At 44.2% G+C, this 20,158-nt stretch overlaps 1 protein-coding gene and 1 long non-coding RNA gene across 4 annotated transcripts in view; one reads left to right on the top strand and one right to left on the bottom strand.

Moving 5' to 3' along the window:
- Positions 1-8,408, bottom strand: part of WIPF1 (WAS/WASL interacting protein family member 1) — a 118,260-nt gene extending 109,852 nt beyond the window's left edge. The window contains exon 1 of one of the 2 annotated variants that reach the window (XM_036075782.2): positions 8,261-8,408. The gene's annotated coding sequence lies outside the window, so the exon portion shown is untranslated. The remainder of the gene's footprint in view (positions 1-8,260) is intronic. The other variant, XM_036075781.2, reaches the window with a different exon arrangement.
- A 38-nt stretch (positions 8,409-8,446) lies between these two features.
- The window catches only part of LOC118525213 (uncharacterized), a 127,464-nt gene continuing 115,752 nt past the window's right edge, over positions 8,447-20,158 (top strand). For both annotated transcript variants that reach the window (XR_013447217.1, XR_013447218.1), the window contains exons 1-2: positions 8,447-8,701; positions 9,165-9,263. This is a non-coding gene — a long non-coding RNA (uncharacterized LOC118525213). The remainder of the gene's footprint in view (positions 8,702-9,164; positions 9,264-20,158) is intronic.

Raw genomic sequence — 20,158 nt, forward strand, 5'->3', positions numbered from 1 at the left:
AATTAGATGAGTAAGTTCTAGGAATCTAATGCACAGCATTGTGATTACAGTTAACAATAGTGGACTTAGAATACCTGAAATTATATACTTGAAGTCTTAAATGTTCTCACCATAAAAGAGAAATGATAATAATGTAACAGTGTTGGAGGTGTTAAGCTACGGTGGTAATCATATTACAACATACAACTGTATCAATCGGCACATTGTACAGCTTACACTTACACAATGTTATATGTCAACTGCATCTCAAAAAAAATCTTGTAGCCTAATGTGTATGTTTCTCTTTTTAATAGAAAAAAATATGGGCATTTGTATTTGTATATAGTTATATAAACAAAGAGAAAGTTGAGGAAGGGCACATCCTGAACTGAGAATACTGATTACCTTGAGGAGTTGGAATTTGAGAGCGATAAGAGAAAAATTAACGTTTTCTTTACACACTTCTTCCTTTTTTGTCTTCTTTATAGCAACCACATAATATTTTCGTAATCTGAACAAAGTGAAAACTACAATTTAATTTTTAAAAAGTGACAGAATCACATTTTTGTTCTTTCAAACAAAGAAGCAAAGACTGAATTACAAAGACTGAACACTTGGTCTGGTGGTTCTTCTTAGCTCTATGAGACATATTGTTTCATCACAGCAAAGTAGAGATGATACATACAGAACTTCCATACAGAAAGGAATTTTATGGTTAAAATAATACCATAAAAACCATCACACAGTCCTTTAACCGATTTTTTCCCTTTACTTCCCTTTACTTCTCCCAGTTCCTCATCAAAAAAGAGAAGATTAAGGGGGAGAGATGTTTAATTAATGAGGTTCTAGCTCCAACAACTTATAAAACGTCACTCAAGATTTGCCTTAATTTTAACCACAATCTAATTTCTGAATTTATCTCAAATAAAATGTGTGGCTTTTTTTTTTTTTTTTTTTTAAACAGTGCTAAAACTCTAGGGAAAAGAACAGTGTGAAGTTTTACTCACAAAACCTGATTTTTAAACTGACGCTTTGGGTTATTTCTTAACCCATGCATGGTAAATTCTGGCTCTAATACATAAGAATAGGAACTGCTTAAATTGCTATACTATTTTTTAAAAGGGTTTTAAAAGGCCTTCAACTACTTTGCCTTTTTCTAGGCCCTCAAAAACTGAATTAGAAATTTCAGTACCATCTGAAATCTTGTTTTAGTGTCCCTCAGCCTGCCTTCTGGGATCTAGGAAAGCAAAGGGCTTAGTCTTCTCTCATTCTCCCTCCCTACCCCTTTCTCTCTCAAATGCATCACCAGGGTCCTTCCTGAAAGTCCCTCCCTCAGCACATACTTGTGCTGCTTATGACAGGGGCCGTTCAGGAACAGCCCATTTTACTCTCTTATATCTCAGGCTGATCTGACTGTCTCCATTATCTAAATATCCATCCCCATAACACAAGACTACTGTGGTTAAGACACTGGTCTCACTGTTTACATTTTCAGAGAAAAAATAGCTAGGGTACATGTTTTCTTAAGATCTTCTCTAAGGTCTGAAGGTTCTCTACTTTCCAAATCTATTCTGCTGGGGGAGGGGAGGGGTTTCCTGAAATATTACTTGGTAACATGTTCAACATTTCAACATTGCATCACTCTAAGATGTGGCCAGATTTCTCTCTTGATCCTTCTCAGGCCTAAATTCTTCAGGCAACAGACATAATCTCCTGCATATGTCTACAGAAAAATGCATGGAAGGTTTCAGAAATGGGTTGGGGAGACGCAAGTGGTTGAAAAGCAAGAAATTCAACAAACTGCCCATTTGGTCTGTGTATGCCAGCTAAATGACTATATTTATTCTGTCAGTGAATGACTGGTTGTTTGGCTTGACTCAATGGATTAATTGTTTGGGCATCATTAGCAAGAGCCAACAGGTGAGCTGATGGTCATTGAACTGGCAGTACAAACTCTAATGGGTGACTGTGGACAACAATAATGCACCAATCACGTTCTATGTATATCTTGCTACAGCAGAATACTATGCGGCTGTTAAGAATATAGTAGTAGTGGGGTGCTTGGCTGGCTCAGTCTGAAGAGTGTGTGATTCTTGATCTCAGAGTTGTGAGTTTGAGCCCCACTTGGGTGTAGAGATTATGTAAAAATATTTAAAAAAAGAGAATATAGTAGTATGTCCAAGAAATACCAAAAGGGTAAAACAAGCAAAATGCAAACAATATCCATGTAACACAGTCTTAAATATGTAAGTAGATGGTGGGGGGTAGAAGAAGGAGAATTGGAGAAATGTAACCAACTGTGTTTAGCTGTTATAATGAGGTAAGGTGTACATATTACACATACTTAAAGGAATCAAGTATTGCTTATGAAAGAAAAAATATATTTAAATAATGTAAACCTATACAGATACATATATTAAATGGAGTATGTATTGCCTATGTAAGAAAATAGAAAATAAATAAAAATAAACTTTTAAGTTGTAATGGACTCCACTGTCCCAGGAAACTAGCTGCCTCTAAATTTTCCATTTTATTCACCATTCACTCCTTTCTCTTGCAGACACCCCTTATCTGAGAGAACTATCTCCCAAATACAAAGAAATCTGTGGTAGTTTACAGGGAGGTTGGTATCCTGCAATTTTGCTTAAACTTCTTTATCAGGTTGCGTAGCACCTCTTAGTCCAAAGACAAAGATAGAAAATCCGTGGGTGGGAGAATCCCAACCTTCATTGATGTCAAAGTGACCCAGACACAGGTATTAGACCAGCAAATATCACTTCTTAGGTTTTACAGTAATTCCCACCTTCCCCATAAGAATTCAAAATCCCATTCCTTTATTATTGGATTATTACCGTTCAATTTAGAAGACATAAAAGTATACAGCATTTAAAGGTGATTATGTATATGAATAAAAAATAACATCATAGGATACATACCAATCATGGTGAAGGACTACTCTTAAGATGAAATTTGTTTCTTAGCATCTTCAGAGACCACATAATCTTCAGTAAAACATCAAGATCTACTTTGCCTTTATGAAAAATTTACTCCTCTCAAATCTTACAACCAGAGTGGCAGAAATAAACCACCATTCAACAAACATTACTGAAAGCCTACTATACAAGAACCTACTATTTCTGAGGGAATATAAAATTATTTTTTTAAAGAGTTCTTGTCCTGAAAGAGTTTACAATCTATTGAGGGAAGAGAGACACACGTGTGACTGCAATACAAGATAGAGTGGCTTCCAAGCCACAGGTGAGGCCCAAACAAACAGCTACAGGAATTTACTAGAAGAGGCAGGAATCAGCTCACGGTTCTTGTTAAGAAGCCTGTTTTCACAATGCGAACCATGTTTATCGAAGCTACTAAACTAGGGAAATTCATAGGTGATTGGGTCTCTTCACTATTTTAGGATAGTCTCCTTTTATTGACTATTAGCAAAGTCTATTATTTTTCTTAACAAGTATTCGAGGCCAAGGTGAGGCATCTATAGGATTCAACATCAGGTGAAGAGAAGGGGCAGTGTGGAGAAGAAATGGCAACGCAAAAGCATACAGCTGGGAATGGAAAAGAATAGTTAAGCTGGAGCCCACCAAACGCAAAGTAGTATATAATTAATGAAGGTGAAATGAAGGGTCATAAGTGCAGAGTTTGGAATCTGAATGGCGCAGGTCTGAATACACACTCTGTCACTAGCTGTGTGACCTTGGGCAAGTTACTTAACTTTTCTCAGCCTCCAGTTCCACATATCTAAGCAGAACGTACCTCACAGGGTTGTGTAGCTACTAAATGATTCAATTAAATGACACATAGTAAGTGGTAACATTAAAGAAAGCAAGTGAAAGAGGGAGGGAGAGTGGAAAGAAGACAAGAAGGAAGAACAGAAGGAAGGAAAGATTTTTTTTTTAAAGCCTGGGCTAGATCATAGAAAGCTTTGAAGAATTTGATTCCCTTAATAAAACTCAGAGATAAAAGAAAATTAAAAAGCAGAAATTGTGTTATACTGGAAAGATGGCTTACTAGAAGAGAAAAAAATATATCCATAGTAAGTAATGCTAAAATGTTCTATAACACCACAGCAACTTGTTTTTACAATACGAACTATGTTTACCGACGCTTCTAAACTAATGAAAATTGTGGGTAATTGCGTCTCCTGTCTATTTTAGCTACATTCCTCTTTTACTGAGTATTAGCAAAACCTACTTTTGACTTCTCAGCAAGTGTTTACAATGGACCTGAAGACTGTAATGCTAAGCATGCTTCCCAGGAACCACGCTTCCTGATCCTGGGCCAAAGGAAAACACAAAAGCAGGGGCACTCCCACCCCATGGGCTTAGGTGCTATACCTGCGAGCAAAGCAGCCTGGCTGGGCAGGCAGTCCAATCCACTGGTCAGCCCCACATTGGTAATGGCCCCCATCACGTCACAACATGCCACTTCCTGGTGCCACGGGGCCATGGCGGAAGGTATAGCAGGTCTTGCCTTTGCTTTTCCACCCTGTATCTGCCCTGATAACCTCAGCAGAGTAGGCCTGATTGTGTAAGGCTGGTGGCCCCCAAAACTGAGCTTCCTCTCTGTGAGATTCCTCCTTCTCCAGTTGGTAAGAGAATACACATGGTGTTTGGGGTGAAACACTCAACTACAGACCACCAAGGGATTATCATATGTTACTGTATATAAAAGGCTGTTCCTCAATGTAGGCTCTTCTTGAATTTCCATTTGAAAAGACGAATACCAACAATGTTTGGTATATACTAACATTGATAAAAGTAATCATAATGGCCCACAAATACCAAGCAGCAGCACTGTCCTGGATAATGGGCTAAGCAATCCACATCCATGACTTCATCGGGCCCTCACAACAAACCTGTAGGAAGAGGTAGTTACTCTCATTTTAAAGGCCAAGAAACAGAGGTTAAAGAACTTGCAAAAGACAGAAATGGGACGGGAAGCAAGATCTGCCCAACTTCCTGACCCATGCTTTCACCTTTAGGGGACTCTGCACCTAGTAGCACATCAGTATTACGGGGGGGGGGGGTGTTCTCAAATAATAGATTTCTGGGCTTCACACAGATTTACAGAATCAAGCCTTTTATAAGCTTCTTTCTAGTCACACCCATGGCTAAAGACCAGCATACCTCAATACTAGTCAAAGTGAACACAAAGAGAACAGCATTACTCAACTAACTGAAGGTATTCGGGGGGCTTTGGTGTGACCAGAGTTTTTAACTATTCCAAAGTATTCAAGGGCCAGAATTATTCTGACCTGACAGTAATCCCTGCAGGGTGAGGAACAATCGACAAATATTGGGCTGGGTGATACAATGAGGCTGAGGGAGGAAGTATTCATTTGTAGCAGGGAGCTGGGACTGGAACTGTTCCTCACTGGAGCAGTGAAGGTGGAACGCAGTGTGAACGGGCCCACTCCTCCTCCTATGCCTGGCCCTTAGTAGACACCTCATAAATATTCGTTAAATGGACAAACGAGTGAAAGACTGACTCCCTCCAGGTGCAAGTAATTTCACTCTCCTCTAAATTCCTTGCATTTGATCTGTATCTTTTTTACCTTCTTTACCACATTCTGCTTTGCATTCCACTGTTTGAAACCTGGCTCATCTCTACCAGAAGGTAAGCGTTCAGGGGCAAACTCCCACCTCTTTCTGAGCGATGCCTCCCACTCTGCCACACACAGCACGCACAGGCCACAGCAGCGACCCCTAGCAGGGACCCTCCATGCCAAATGAGTATCTGGCTGGAGTCCATGAGACCTGCCTCACAGATGTGGGTCCTGGCTATTCTCAAGGCCACGCCTACCAACCTTCCAACACTTGGCCTCATTGCGGGCTCCTGGGACACAGTGGCAGAGAGACCTCTGTATGGAAATCATAATGGAATTTGGTAGACCTTGTTGGAGGGCAGGTTTCAGGAAGACCACGGCTCTGGGAGATAGAATCCTGAATATGAAAAACAAACCAGGTTATAGCAATGAAGAAAAGGTGCTTTTCTTTAGTTTTGTTCTCCTGGTGTACTCTGCAGAAACTGTCTATTTCCTAAAATTACAACCATAGTTAGGAACACCCTGAAATATCAGACAGTGACACAGACTCAGGAATGAACTCTTCCCACTCAGCCCTGGCCAGAGCACCTGAGACAGTCAATCTGAAAGATAAGAGCAGACCAACTTCTCTGCACTCACTACCTCCTCCCCCTCACCACTTCAGCTCTTTATCGCGCTTTTATTGGGACGCTACACCTTGCATGGTGTCTGGGTGGCCCTCTGATGCCTTGTGCTGTGTTGCTTTTGCTGTTTTGAACTCCATCACCTCACCTGATCCTCACATCGTTATGGGCAAAAAGCAAACGTTGTCAACCCCATTTCTTGGATGAGATAAATGAGTCTCAAGTTCTATGATATGCCTAACAGCACAAGCAAGTGGTTGAACGCCCACTAGAGACTTAATTGTCTTAATTGAAGTGAACAAGCAAATGGAGGAAGGCATGAATCTCTCTAGTTGGAAATAATCTCATTGTAAATGTCCCAGAATTTGATCTTACTTTGCTTACAAATCCCTTTGCTCTGCCTCACACAAATCCAAAACTATTGTTTAAGTAGACTCCATGCCCAGTGTGGAGCCCCACACAGGGCTTGAACTCAGGACCTCAGGATGGTGAGATCAGGACCTGAGCCGATATCAAGAGTTGGACACTGAACTGAATGAGCCACCCAGGTGCCCCACAAACCCAAAAGAGTTTATGTGCTTCCTAGGGAGTCAAAGTGATGGCATGGTTGGGTAGGTCCCAAGAAGAAGAAGATGGGACTAAAATGTTTAATAACATCTGCAGAGTCTAGTCTGCACACTTCCATAACAGGTAATGGGCTCCTACAGATAGATGAACGGGGGTTTGGTTCCTGAGAAAGTCAACCTTATGGGGATGACAGCCAGGTAAAGGTACACGGCAAGAGCAGAAGGCCGACACTGTAAGGAGGGGTTAAAACGCAACATGCTGATGGTGTATGGGGCTCTCTCATCTCAAAAAGTCAAAAGGTAATTTATACCAACTAAAACAAAAAGCAAAAAACGTCCTTCTGATTATTTTATCCATTATAAGAAAAGGCATTTTTGAGGAGGAAAAATAGGCCAATGACTCAAAGTGAAGCTACAGTATTGTTTTGAAATTGTCCTGGGAAACTGGCAAAAGAAAACCCACCCAGGGCGGGACTGTGTCCAGGGGCTCCGCGGCTGCATCGCCCGGAGTCTGGGGCTGTACAGGGCCAGCGATTGGGGGTGGGGTCCAGTGACTATCCAGGGGACAGTAGTGACACGTAATTTTCAGAAAAAGGGACTAAGTCCACCCAGTCACTGCTAACAACTTGATAAGCTTCCCGAAGAAATAAAGCCAGGAGCCCGTGGCGCAGGAGCGAATATTTCTCTGGGATAACGCAGGACCAGAAGACCTGGCTGACACAGACACACCCTTTGTTAATCTCTAAGAGTTGAAAGTCTAACTAAACACCCGTTGAAGATTTGGGTCGCCTTGACTGGGTCAGCTGGTTTCTCTTACGCTTGCAACTTTCTTCAACAGTTCTTTTTTGGAAAAAATGCGTTAGTAGAAAAAGGAAGGGGGAATGAGACTGAAGTGAGGCTGCCCGGAAAGTTCGGGAAAGGCCCCGGACTGGGGGAAAAGCGCTGACGGGGACTGGAAGTGCCTCTAAGGTCAACGCGCACATCTAACGCGCGCATCTACACCGACCAGAGAGCGAGCAGCAGTCTGCAGGCGGGAGCCTAGTTTGGGAAGCCGAGTTGCGGGATGGGCTCGATTCCCCCAGCGAAGAAAGCGAGGCGGTTCCTGGGCAAGAACTGGCCCGGGGATGCCGCAAAGTCCCCATCCGCCCGAGTCGGGGGGTGTAGATGCGGCTCCAGCGCATACCCGCGAAGCCCCTGCCTCGGGGAACTACGGCGGCAGCGGGTCCCGAGTCCCGCGGGCGGCCCCGGGGTCTGCTGAGCCCAGGGGGGAGGCGCCCGCGTCCGGAGCCCCGCGGTCCGCGGCCCCTTCCCCCCCAACCCCCCTTGCCCGCGCGCCCGCGCCCACCGCCCGCCGCCGACGCAGCCCCGACGCCCCGGGCGCCCCCGCCCGCTGCCGCGCGGCGCTCCCCACCCCGCCGTCGAGCCCTGCCCCTCCCCGGCGTCCCCGGCGGCCGCTGGGGTCTCCCCCGGCGCCGCCCTAAGACCCCGGGCTCCGGTCGCGCCCGAGGCGACGGCGGCGGCGCGTCCCTTACCGCGCAGCGGTTCCGGGCGGCTCCAGGGCCCCGCGGCGCGCCGGGCATTTTTTTCTGGGAAACTTCTCCCGGGTCTGTAGGGCTGAGCCGGCCGGGCAGGAAAAACGCTCAGCGCCGGGAGGCTGCGACCATCCGGGAACTTCGCGGAGATGTAAACCCTCCCCCTCGGCTCCCCGTCCCCCCCCCCCCTGCGGCCCCGCCACATGTGGACGCGCCGCGAGGCCGCCGCCGGCCCTTCGCGCTCTCCTCCGGGCGCCGTGCCCGCCCCGCCTGCCTCCGAGGCTCTGCGCCCCGCCGCCTCGGCTCCCCCAGAGAAGCGTGGCGAGAGTGGAGTGCTAGGAGGCTGGGGCTCGTGGGTTCCTCCGTCCCCTCCCCTGCGCGGTGAAGGCACGCGGCCGTGGGGTCCAGGACGAGCGTCTGCAGAGGAGCGGGATCTGGAAGGTGTGTACCCCCGAGGGCCCTTTCCCCAAACACTGCTTCCTCTGCAGCTTCCCGCCGCTGGGGCGCCTCCTGTCCCACCCGAGGGAAAGCCTTTTCCCATCGCCCTCTCCTCTGTTCTCAAAAGAGGGGGCCCAGCTTTGAGACACCTTAAATTCAAATTCATTTTTAAAATGAACTTCAAAATGGAGTGGAACCCACAGAAGCCCACGTGCATGTGCATCTGTCTCCCCGTCCACTGTGTGGGGACAACAGTGCCGCCCTTCCCAGTGGGGACAACAGTGCCGCCCTTCCCGTGGGGAGATGCCATTCCTCCCCACAAAACGGGCGGGGTTCTGAGTAGTTTTGCCTCTAAGTAGGCATGGATCTGTCAGCCACCCACGTCCTCAGATACCGCACGATCACAGCAAACATTTGGAGAAAGGGAAGGTTCTACTCCATTGCCAAAGCTAACTCTCATTACCAGGCTCGGACCAGCTCTGAAAGCCCCAGGACCCAAAGAAAAGTTAACACTCACCACGACGACACAGCTACTAGAACGTGTGCGTTTGAAAACAACAACAAGGTATGATCAGTATAATAACCACTTAATCATATGCTAAAATTCCAAGGCTGTCTATCCCTTTGAATAAAAGCAGAAAAGGTGTGAATATGTGCACTAGAGTATTGACGTCCTAGGCTGAGGAGATTGTTGATCCATGACTTGAAGCTGTCTCTTTTATACCATTCCCATGTGCACATTTGTATCCTGACCTGCTCTTAACAGGGACAACAGCCCTTCTGGAAAAACGTTTGGTAAGTTCTAAACCCTTCCAAATGACAAACTATTGTTCCTAAATGTACCCATCTTTTTAAGGTTTATTATATAGTTGCTTTTCTTTCTAAGCCATTTCTATGGTAGTATGCCCATGTTATGTTTTATATAAAAGCAGAGCAGGTGATTTCATATATCAACATACTGTTCCAGACTTGAAAACATATCAATAGCACTCATCACAGCATGGCGTGGAAGTTAAGCAGAGAAGCTGTCTGGTCTCCTTGCTAGGTCTCTGAGCCTTATTTTTGGCTTCAGTCAAACAGGCATAACAGGGGCGCCTGGGTGGCTCAGTCATTAAGCGTCTGCCTTCGGCTCAGGTCATGATCCCGGGGTCCTGGGATCGAGCCCTGCGTGGGCTCCCCACTCTGTGGGAAGACTGCTTCTCCCTCTCCCACTCCCCCTGCTTGTGTTCCTGCTCTCGCTGTCTCTCTCTCTGTCAAATAAATAAATAAAATCTTTAAAAGAAAAACAAAACAAAACAGGTGTAACAGCAGTTCCTACCTCCTAGGGATTGTTGTAAAGATTAAATGTGATTATTCCTCCAAAGATGAGTGCAGTAGTGGTACCCAAGCAGAACAGGAATCTGATCTTTGATTCCCCAAAGTTCAGCAGAGTTCCTGGGACCTTATAGGGAATTGATTAAATACTTGCTGGGAAAAGAACTCTCTTGAGTTTATGTCTTTCAAAAATCCACATAAATTTTAGCATTACTATGCACAAAAGGAAATTAGGAAGGTAATATACATGCCCCCTCCCATCATTCCATCATTGGAAGCCCAAAATAAATGGAAAGCTGAATTGTCTGCTGTTTTAAATCACCCACGAAGCCAGTGATCAGTTGTACATAATGCCTCTGACTCTCTCCTCAGACCCCAATACTTTTCTCAATAAAGTCAAAACCTGAATAATATTTTATCAATGGTAATTTTCTATTTTCAATAAGTGGGCTGTAGTTATGTAAAATGGTAACATTTGGGGAAGATGAGTAAAGTGTATCTGGAAACATTTTTTACTGCTTTTTGCTACTTAATTATAACTTTGAAATAATTTGAAGCTGAAAAAGTTTTTTAAATGCTTTCAATTAAAAAAACAAAAACCTAGGGGCGCCTGGGTGGCTCAGTCGTTAAGCGTCTGCCTTCGGCTCAGGTCATGATCCCAGGGTCCTGGGATCGAGCCCCGCATCGGGCTCCCTGCTCAGCAGGAAGCCTGCTTCTCGCTCTCCCACTCCCCCTGCTTGTGTTCCTGCTCTCGCTATCTCTCTCTGTCAAATAAATAAAAAAACAAAATAAAACAAAAAAACAAAATTTTATCGCAGATACACTCTTCCCTTGGGGAATGCCACATTGTAGCTTAAAATGAAGATACTGAAGTTAGCAGCGGGCAGAGGTACTATGCTAAACCTTTGCAGTCATGTACACTTTATAAAAATGAGTTAATAAAAAAATGGCTCATTGAATGCTGTTTGAAGATGAAGGTAGGCTAGAAATGTTGTCATGATACTGGGAAATAAGGAGAAGGAAGAGAGAGAGAGAGAGAGAGAGAGAGAAGGACATTGAGATTGACAAAGACAAGTTTACCAGAGCAGAATATTATTAAATACATAGGTTTGCTTACCATTTCATAAGCTTCCATTTTTTTGGAACTCTAAATTAGGCTATGGTGACTTGAACTTCTCCTCTTATAGCCATTATTTGTGTATTGTAAGTACTTGTTTAATGCTTGTCTTCCCCCAGACAGTAGCCCCAATCTGCGGGGAGAGGCGTGTGGAGGGAGGGAGCTGTCTGCCTGGTTCATCACAGTGTTGCCAGCACCTGGCACATTCTTAGTACTTACTGCCACTTAATAAATGAATGTCATGACAAGATTGGGTCCTTGTACGTATAGAGTCTCATTTAATTTTCAGAGCAACTTTGTGAAATAGCTATTTTTCCCCATCTTCCAGATGAGGGAACCGTGACTTGGAGAGCTTAGGAAACCTGCTGAAGATCACTCAGCTTGCGTACCCATATTATTTTGACCCTGACACCCTTGTTCCAACATTATGCATACTGTCTCTTGACTTGATTTCCTGTGTTTATTCCACCTCTGAGCTTCTGTTGGTGTGAATGGCTTGAATTGACTAGCATCCTTGGTGCCAGATATCAAAAGAAGAAAATATTATATTTATTTTTGTAGAGAATTATTGAGGTTCAGGTAGATCTGGTTAAAGGCTCTATATTACCTTGAATGTTTAGGGTTCTCTCTTCTGAATTAATGCAGGGAGGAAATGGAATGCTATGTGGAACATCCATGATAGGCCGGGGGATGGTACTGAGAATTAGGGTGTGCGTGGGGAGGGAAAAGCCTTGCCCACTGCTTTGCGTCCAGTGCAAAGTCAGTACATATCTAATGGGGTTAGTAGTTTCCAAAACTGAAAAGACTCAGCTCTTAAAAGCTGAATATTTTGCTTATTTGTACCATACCTTATTTCAAAAAAACTTAAAAAAGAGTTGAATATGATGAAATTTAAATCTTAGTCTGGGACAGGAAATTTACTAATTATTTTCAATCTTATTTATTAATTTTTATTTTTTAAAGATTTTATTTATTTGAGAGAGAGAGTCCAAGCGGGCGGCGGGGGGGCGGGGGGAGTAGAGGGGGAAGGAGAGGGACAAACAGACTCCATGGTGAGCACTGAGCCCTACACAGGGCTCGCTTGATCCCAGGACCCTGAGATCATGGCCTGAGCTGAAGGCAGACTCCTAACTGCCCGAGCCACCCAGGCACCCCTTTATTTTATTTTTAATTGAAATATAGTTGACATAGAATATTATATTAGCTTCAGGTGTACAACATAGTGATTTGACATACACATTATAAAATGATTACGATAAGTTTAGTTAATATCTGTCAGCATATGAAGTTATTACAGTATTATCAACTACATTCCCTGTGTTGTACTTGACATCCCTGTGACTTATTTGTTTTAAAACTGAAGTGTGTACCTCTTAATCCGCTTCACCTATTTTGCTTGTCCCTCTACCTCTCTACCCTCTGGCAACCACCAACTTGTTTCCTGTATTTATGAATCTGCTTCTGTTTTGTTTGTTTGTTTTGCTTTTTAGAATCCACATATAAGTGAAATTATATGGTATTTGTCTTTCTCCATTTGACTTATTTTACTTGCCGTGATTCTTTCTAGGTCCATCCATGTTGTCACAAATATCAAGATCCATTCTTTTTTATGGGCTGAATAATATTCCTGTGTGTGTGTGTGTGTGTGTGTGTGTGTGTGTACGTATCACATCTTCTTTATCTGTTCATCTCTCGATGGACATTTAAGTTGCTGCCATATCTTAGCTATTGTAAATAAGGCTACAATGAACATAGGGATGCATATATCTTTTTGAATTAGTGTTTTGTTTTCTTTGGATAAATATCCAGAAGTGGAATTGCTGGATCATATCATAGTTCTTCGTTTTTATTAAGATTTTATTTTTAAGTAATCTCTACGTGGAGCTTGAACTTAGAACCCTGAGATCAAGAGTCAGAGGCTCTACTGACTGAGCCTGCCAGGAGCCCCCATAGTTCTATTTTTAATTTTTTGAAGAACCTCCATACTGTTTTCCACAGTGGCTGTACTAATTTATAGTCTCACCAATAGCGCACAAGGGTTCCCTTTTCTCTACATCCTTGTCAACACTTATTATTTCTTATCTTTTTGATAATAACCATTCTGACGGATGTGAAGTGATACTTCATTGTGGTTCTGATGTGCATTTCCCTGATGATTAGTCATGTGGAGCAACTTTTCATGTGTCTGTTGGCCATCTCTGTGTCTTCTTGGAAAAATGTCTGTTCAGGTCCTCTGCCCATTTTTTTCATTGAATTGTTTGTTTTTTTAGTATTGAGTTGTGTAAGTTCTTCACATACTAATCCCTTATCAGATATATCATTTGCAAATATCTTCTTCCATTCAGTAGGGGGCCTTTTCGTTTTGTTGATGGTTTCCTTTGCTGTGCAAAAGCATTTTAGTTTGATGTAGTCCCATTTGTTATTTTTGCTGTTGTTGCCCTTGCCTGAGAGACAGATCCAAAAAAAATATTGCTAATACTGATGTCTAAGAGTTTACTGCCATGTTTTCTTTTAGGAGTTTTATGGTTTCAGATCCCACATTTAGCTCTTTAATCCATTTTGAGTTCATTTTTGTGAATGGTGTGAGAAAGGGGCCCAGTTTTCCCAGCACCATTTATTGATGATACTGTCTTTTCCCCATTGTATATTCTTGCCTCCTTTGTTGTAGAGTAATTGACCATATAAGCGTGGATTTATTTCTGGGCTCTCTGTATTGTTGTATTGATCTATGTGTGTGTTTTTGGGTTAGTACCATACTGTTGTGATTACTGTAGCTTAGTAATATAGTTTAAAATCTGGGATTGTGGGGGACGCCTGGGTGGCTCAGTCGGTTAAGCGGCTGCCTTCGGCTCAGGTCATGATCCCGGGGTCCTGGGATCAAGTCCCACGTCGGGCTCTCTGCTCTGTGGGGAGCCTGCTTCTCCCTCTTCCTCTCCCCCTGCCTGCACTCATGCGCTCTGTCTCTGACAAATAAATAAATAAAATCTTTAAAAATAAATAAATAAATAAAATAAATAAATAAAATAAAATAAAATAAAATCTGGGATTGTGGTGTGCCTGGGTGGCTCAGTCAGTTGAGCATCCAACTCTTATTTTCGGCTCAGGTCCTGATCTCAGGATCATGGGATCCAGCTGGCTCCAGGCTCAGCGCAGTGTCCTTGTTCCTCCCCCCCCCCCCCCACTCCCGGATTGTGATACCTCAGCTCTGTTCTTCTTTCTCAGTTTGCCTTGGCTATTTGGAATTATTTATGGGTCCATATAAATTTTAGTATTATTTGTGCTAGTTCAATGAAAAATGCCATTGGTATTTTGATAGGGATTGCACTGAATCTGTAGATTGCTTGCTTTGGGCAGTATGGACATTTTAACAATATTAATTCTTCCAGTCTGTGAACACAGTATGTCTTTCCATTTGTTTGTGTCATCTTCAATTTCTTTTATCAGTGTCTTGCATTTTTCATAGAATAGGTCTTTCATTTCCTTGGTTAAATTTACTCCTAAGTATTTTATTCTTACTGATGCAACTGTAAATAGGATTGTTTTCTTAATTTCCCTTTGTTCTAGTACATTATTAGTGTATAGAAATGCAACTAGTTTCTTATATTCACTTGGTTTGTATCCTGCAACTTTACTGAATTCATTTATTAGTTCTGATAATTTTTTTGGTGAAGTCTTTCTGGTTTTCTATATGTAGTGTTATATCATTTACAGATATTGACAGTTTTACTTCTTCCTTAGCAATTGGATGCCTTTTTCTTTTTCTCATCTGATTGCTGGGCTGGGACTTTCAGTACTGTGTTGATACCAGGGTGGGCATCCTTATCTTGTTCCCGAATTTAGAGGAAAAGCTTCTAGCTTTTCACCATTGAGTATGATGTTAGCTTTGGGTTTGTCATATATGACCCTTATGACGTTAAGGTGATATGCCGTCACTTTGCCATATTCTAATCATTAGCAGCAAGTCGCTAAATCCAGTCCACACTTAGTGCGAAGGTGTTAACAGGGTGGTAATATCAGTAGGCAGTGGCCACTGGGATCATCTTCACCTACCAGTCTCCTCATGAAGGTGTTGTAGGTTAAAGTGAATTAACTTGTGTAAAGTAACACACATGGTATCGGACTCCTAGCACGCAAGAGAAGCTGATTATCATTACTGTTAACAACAGCATCCATTACTCACATCCATTTTTCTCTTTGACCTAGTATCACATCAAGAACCAAAGAATGGCATTTACACCAAAGCTGCTGTCTGGCCAGTATAGCAGGCAGTTGCCATCAGGAATTAGGTATCTTCTCAAATGAGATAATATAGGAAAGCCTAATAAAGGAATTATTTACAGAGATGTTTAGGAAGAGGAACAAGGGATGTTGCCATGTTCCAAGGCTGAAAGAGCAGGGAGCCATTACTACTCCTAAGCCTGAAGCGGGGCGGGGGGCGGGGGGGTGGATATTAACCAGAACCAGGAGAGGAAAGCTTCAGTTCCAGGAGAGAGCTCCTGGCAGGAGTTGTGACCTTCAGGAGAACAAGGTCCCAAGCCACGGTGACCCAGTGGGGTGACACTAGAGGAATAAATACCCTGACTTTACTCCTCTCCTGCCGGTGCCTCCCATCATCTGAGCCCAGCCAGGAGCCATAGGACAAGGAAACCCACCATCTTGCCCGTAGAGGTCAGCCCCCCAGGACTGGAGGGGTGAGTGGAAAATATCCAGCATGGGCAGGCACAGCTATTCACCAATGGGATATTTCCTGGGAACATGACACTATGGTCTCTTCACATAAAAGAGGAACTGAAAGGCAGTTACTTGGGATGCCTGGGTGGCTCAGTCATTAAGCATCTGTCTTCGGCTCAGGTCATGATCCCAGGGTCCTGGGATGGAGCCCCGCATCGGGCTCCTTGCTCAGTGGGGAGCCTGCTTCTCCCTCTCCCTCTGCCTGCCACTCCCCCATGCTGTGCGTATCTCTCTCTCTCTCCCTCTGACAAATGAATAAATAAAATCTTAAAAAAAAAAAAAAAAAAGGCAGTTACTTAATCCTGAGTTTCCAGAATAGGAGTCAGGGAGGGGTGGTGGCAGGGAGCACGGTTCCAGAGGAATCTGATTCAATTTTTGGTTTATGGTGCCTCTGAGGAGCTTTCATTTGGGCCAGTGAGGAAGGTACAGGGATTTAAATTCGTAGCTGGCAGGTGGGCCCAGAGTAAGTGTCTCAGGAAGCTCATGCAGGCTGTAGGTTTTATTTATTCAGGGAATGAACTTAATGACGTGGAAGGTGTTTGTCCTGCTTACACTGTCTGATGACTCTGACTGATGATTAAACCTTGCTTTATTGGTCAGGTACCAGCTCAGTTACCAATGAAGACCTTAGGTGCATCCAAAGGCAAATGGTTTTCCAAACACCATTCTCCTCCCATAATGAGGATCCAGGAATTTCCCTTCAGGGAGACAAGGCAGTGCAGCTGAAGAAGTGAAACCTTAATGCCATAACCAGGAAATGGGGTGAACCTAAAGACTTAGGGTGGGCCTGTTTCTGCATTCACAAGGAGCCCCTGTGGGAATCTGGGCAACGGTGAATGGTTGTTTTCATGCTTTCAGCCTGCTGAAGCAGGGGACACTGGAAGGGGACAGGAAAGGCTAAATTTATTTGATTAATTTCTTTATTTTTAAAAAAAAGTGCTTTATGAAGATGCTGTTAAAATATGATCTGGGAGACAACTCTTTGTGACAGGAGTGCTTGCTAAAATAGCCCAAGAGTGTTTTTTTTTTTAAATCTTTTTTTTAAGATTATTTATTAGAGAGAGAGTAGGGGGAGGGGCAGAGAGAGGGGGAGACGATCTCCAGCAGACTCCCCACTGAGCATGGAGCCTGACACGGAGTTCAGTCCCAGGACCCTGAGATCATGACCTGAGCCGAAATCAAGAGTTGGACGTTTAACCGACTGAGCCTGTCTAAAACTGACAGGTATTTAGAAATGTTTCCATCATCCAGTGGTTTAGTTTTAAAGAAAATAAACAATTTTACTACCTACAAAAACTCTTATATCTGTATACTTTAAAAACTTTGGGAGGAATTTTGAATCTGCTTGAAATCTTCCAGTCAAAGTATTATAGAAGAAAGCGGGGCATCTGGGCCCTTTATTAAAATTATAAAATGTATGAGCTTCTAATAAGCTTGTATGAGTAAATGATTGACTTCAGGAGGAGAGAAATTTACCAGCCAAATTTCATAAAGATCTTTACGTAACAGGTGAATGGGACTGAAAAGCTAATTGTGATTTCCTAAATGCACCCATTGCTGCCCTTCCCCATCGGTAGCCACTAACCTTTGTGAGGCCTCATCTTCTGCAATGCCAGTTATGTGCTTCAAAAGCAAGGCGTGGACTTAGAACTGGATCCTCAAATCCACTTTTTCCACAAAGCGTTAACCAAAGTTTTAAAAAATAATAGAGCAGATGAAAGATCATGGCTGCCAGGGGTTGAGGGGAGGGGCGAGGGATGAATAGGTGGAGCACAGGGGATTTTTAAGGCAATGAAATTATTCTATATGATACTATAATTGTGGATACATATTATACATTATGAAAGCCCATGGAATGTGCACCACTGAGTGAACCCTAATGTAAACTATGGACTTTAGTTAATAATAATGTATCAACAGTGACTCATAATTTTATAGAAAATGCAGCACACTAATATGAGATGTTATTAATAGGGGCCACTGAGGAGGGAAAGTGTTGAGCGGGTACATTGGAATTCTTTGTACTTTTTGCTCAATTTTTCTATAAACCTAAAACTGCTCCCCAAACTAAAGTCTATTAATTTTTTTAAGCGAGGCATATTTAATTCTAGCCCTCTTAAAACATTTCCATTTTTTAGTGAGAGCAAAAATGTACCATTAATAAAACATGAAAAAATATTGTTTAACTCATTTGCTTTAATTTGTACTTGTATATATTTAATAATGTCCATAACAGATTATTACAATAATACATAATTATAATCTATAAGTAAATCAATCTCAGTCTATTGGGGGGTTGCATCCTCTGACATTTTTATTGATACTATGCACATTCAGAAGGTTTGTTGCTATCTGGACGGGTGCTCTCCCACGGAGAAAGTAAGCTTCAGCTGGCTCAGTGAATCCTTGGGGGTGCTGGGCGATGCTTTACTGAGGCTGCCTTCCTGGGGGCCCAGGCAGCACCAGCCAGGCGGCCTGGAGTGGCGGGGGAGTCAGGCTGAGTCGCAGCTATGATTAGGGGCTGAGGGACTTGGTTTATGTGGTGAGCTTAAAAGAACTGGAATAATCATTACCTGCCCAAGGGATGGGGCGTTGGTGGGGGGTGGAGGGTGCGGGGGCAGGCGTGGAGCCGTGAAGAGCCAGGTCCTCTGGCAGCAGGGGAAGATGAGACTGGCTTAACGGTGCTGTCAATCAGCGATGTAAGCAATGGCCGACACCAGGAGACCCAGAAAAGCTTTACAATGGATAGATCTTGTCAGCGAGGTCAGCAGGCAGCACTGTGGGGCCTGCCAATTCCTGTAATCACCAGCGTCGTATCCAGGGTCACTGGAGCGCTAAGACCCTGCAGGCTGAAGGCTGGGCTGGAGAGAATGGGCGCGGGGGGCCGCTGGGGACTGTGGGGCCCAGCAAGGAGGGAAGGGAGCAGCACCTGCTTACTCATCACAGAATCGAACCAGAAAAGGAAACAGCCACGTCCTGGCCTGTGGAAAGAGGGTGTTTCCGGGGTGCCCTCCAATTAGACGAAACCCCCCAAGGGCCTCCTCTCCCTCATCCCTGAAGTGCTGATTTCCTCCGAGACCGTGTCCATCAGGTACAGAAGTGGTTGCACATGCCTTTGGGCAATAGGACTTTTTCTTCACGCTGTACTGGGCCTAGCAGTGAGGCGCGGGTGCCGTGGTGGCAGTGGGGACTGCAGGGTGGGAGCTCCGATGTCTGTCCGCGCTCAGCCCTGCAGAATGGACCCTCGGGTAGGATTTGAGCACGACTGCCTGGAGAAGCGAGTCCGAGCTCCTTGATGTGGCATTCGGGGACCGTCTTGACATTACCCTTATTTTGTTCTCCCGTCTTGTTTTTAGCCACTCCTTGCTTTCTGTTTTTTGCCCCGAAGTGTAAGATACCTGAGTTGTCTGTGCTTCTGTGCTTTTGCTCATGCTGTTGCTTCTGCTTGGAATTCCTTTGCACTGGCTGCCTTTGACCCGGTCTTCAGCATTCACCTGTGATGGTATCTCCTCTGATGCCTCTGGGCCCCCACAGTGCCCTTGATGTGCCTACATCTGAGAAGTTCCCTCTCTCTACTGAAATTCCTCCTGTATCTGTTACCCCCACTAAGCTGTAAACTTCCCAAGTGCAGGAATCTGTGGGATCTCTGAGACCTCTGTCCCCATCCCCCCACCCCCACCACGCACCTGACTTAACTGATGGAATTGTTTGAGCATTATCTGGCATCAGTTTAGAATTCAAAGGATCCTTTCTGGAAAGCCAGTTTGAGAAAAGAAGGGAGGTGTGCTTAATAAAGAACCGAGGAATTCAATACTGATACCGGAGAGGAGAGGGGAGAGTAGCTGGGGACCAAGGGGTCAGGGCAGGAAAAGCACGGAATCACTGGAAGTTCACATCAGGTCTTGGGCTTGAGTAGCTGGCCCCACTGCTGCTGAATTGAATTAGTGATAAGTAACTGTGAAGACGTACTCTGGTCTGCAAGGACAGGGGCTCCCCGGAGCTCTGGAGGCCTCCGATTACCTCCCCTGATGCTACAGGCCTCCAGGGATTCTAACCAGCATAATGGACTTTGAAAAGGGAGACAGCTGAGTGAGGCAAGCTAGTTCAAGTCCCTGACGGATGATGCTGGCTTGGTTAAGGACTCCTTCAGCTGTGTCTGAGGGAAGACATCTCTTAGCGGAATCACTCATTTGAGGTTAAGGAAGGAGCAGGTGGAAGGGGCAGTGGACTTTTTTGTTAGGAGAACCAGACGGATTCTAGGCCTTGCTTTACAACGCTGAACACTCTCCACCTGGGTC

Source organism: Halichoerus grypus, chromosome 4, assembly GCF_964656455.1.
Source record: "Halichoerus grypus chromosome 4, mHalGry1.hap1.1, whole genome shotgun sequence".
Taxonomy (NCBI): Eukaryota; Metazoa; Chordata; class Mammalia; order Carnivora; family Phocidae; genus Halichoerus; species Halichoerus grypus.